At 47.4% G+C, this 1,825-nt stretch overlaps 1 protein-coding gene across 5 annotated transcripts in view; it reads left to right on the top strand.

The window, feature by feature from the left end:
• The first annotated feature begins 895 nt into the window (after window positions 1–895).
• The window catches only part of CCNJ (cyclin J), a 24,444-nt gene continuing 23,514 nt past the window's right edge, over window positions 896–1,825 (top strand). For 2 of the 5 annotated variants that reach the window (XM_056529055.1, XM_056529056.1), the window contains exon 1: window positions 1,035–1,210. The gene's annotated coding sequence lies outside the window, so the exon portion shown is untranslated. The other 3 variants (XM_056529058.1, XM_056529057.1, XM_056529059.1) reach the window with 3 other exon arrangements.

Genomic DNA, 1,825 nt, shown 5'->3' on the forward strand with positions numbered 1-1,825 from the left:
TTTCGCTACTTGACATGCTGGGTGTTGTAGTTTTGCTACTTGGCATGCTGGGTGTTGTAGTTTTGCTACTTGGCATGCTGGATGTTGTAGTTTTGCTACTTGGCATGCTGGGTGTTGTAGTTTTGTAACTAAGCATGCTGGGTGTTGTAGTTTCGCTACTTGGCATGCTGGGTGTTGTAGTTTTGTTACTTGACATGCTGGGTGTTGTAGTTTTGTTACTTGGTATGCTGGATGTTGTAGTTTTGCTACTCGGCATGCTGGGTGTTGTAGTTTTGCTACTCGGCATGCTGGGTGTTGTAGTTTTGCTACTTGGCATGCTGGGTGTTGTAGTTTTGCTACTTGACATGCTGGGTGTTGTAGTTTGCTACTTGGCATGCTGGGTGTTGTAGTTTGCTACTTGGCATGCTGGGTGTTGTAGTTTTGCTACTTGGCATGCTGGGTGTTGTAGTTTGCTACTTGACATGCTGGGTGGTGTAGTTTTGCTACTTGGCATGCTGGGTGTTGTAGTTTTGCTACTTGACATGCTGGGTGTTGTAGTTTGCTACTTGGCATGCTGGGTGTTGTAGTTTTGCTACTTGGCATGCTGGATGTTGTAGTCTTGCAACAGCTGGAGAGGCACAGGTTGGGGAACGTTGGTTTGGGCTATTTCCATTAGAGCAGACATGGGGCACTGAGTATATTGTCCCCAGGTGACCTGCAGGGCCGCCTATCTCTTCCGTTCACAGCACAGCTGTCCTGCCCCCTCATTGAGGCCTCAACCCCGCCCACAGTGCTACACATTCCCCCGCCAGGGGAGGGGCTCATCCTCGTAACCCCGCAGTGACCACGCCCATCCGCCGTCCCTCCCTCTCTCCAACGTAGCTAATGTCTTCAATGAGCGTACGGAAAGCTGCAAGACCCATAACTCCTACGAGGTGCGGCTGCGCGATTTGCAGTTTTCCAAATCCCTGAGTAAGAGGCGATCGTTGATTGGTCGGTGCTATAGGCCACAGTTGTAAGGTCGTTTGCTATTGGTGGAACTCTCCCCAGCGGCATGTGTCCGAGCTAGGGCTTTATATACACACCACAGCGCTCGGCCCTTTAACAATGGATGGACAGATACTGGTCGATTGTTGATGGACGGGGCCGGGCAGCGGCGGGGAGCCTCGGTTAAGGGACGAGGGATGCGCTTGGAGTGTGTGAAGAGACCGGGAGCTGCTCAGTGACTGAGGTCGGCGGATGGTGGGGGCGCTCAGGGGACTTTAGGGGTAACTTGTAGTGGGGTCTGATGGGTGATGGTGCTTTGTCGGCTGCAGTGTTCTCAGCCAGGAATGTCCATAGACTCGTGTGGAGGAGCAGCTGCAGCATCTATTCTATCACTCGCTGCATCAAAATCACATTCACTACAACTAGATCACAGATTTATTGGGGTTTTCTTTAGGACATGTTCACACGGGACTGAAACGCTGCAGGTCTGGTGCAGATTATTTTATACTTTCCCATTGAGATTAACTGTGAAAATCTGCAGGATTTGTCCTGTCTGAACATGCTCAATGAAAAAATAATAATTCTACAGATTTAAAGTATATTTTTTCTTAGTTTTTGTAAAGTAAAAAAAAAAAAAATTAAATGTATTTTATTTAGGCAATCTGATCTGACATGCTGCAGATTTGTTGGGGATTTTCGCAATGAACTTTGATGGGGAATTTCCAAATAAATCTTCAGGCATTCTGCTGCAATTCAGTCCTGTGTGAACATGCTGTTATGCTGGAAAATGTGGTGTTCCTTTAAATGGTTAATTGCCTTCTAAATGATGTAATATGACAAAAATTGAGATCTAATCCAG

This window comes from Hyla sarda, chromosome 7 (assembly GCF_029499605.1).
Source record: "Hyla sarda isolate aHylSar1 chromosome 7, aHylSar1.hap1, whole genome shotgun sequence".
Lineage (NCBI taxonomy): Eukaryota > Metazoa > Chordata > Amphibia > Anura > Hylidae > Hyla > Hyla sarda.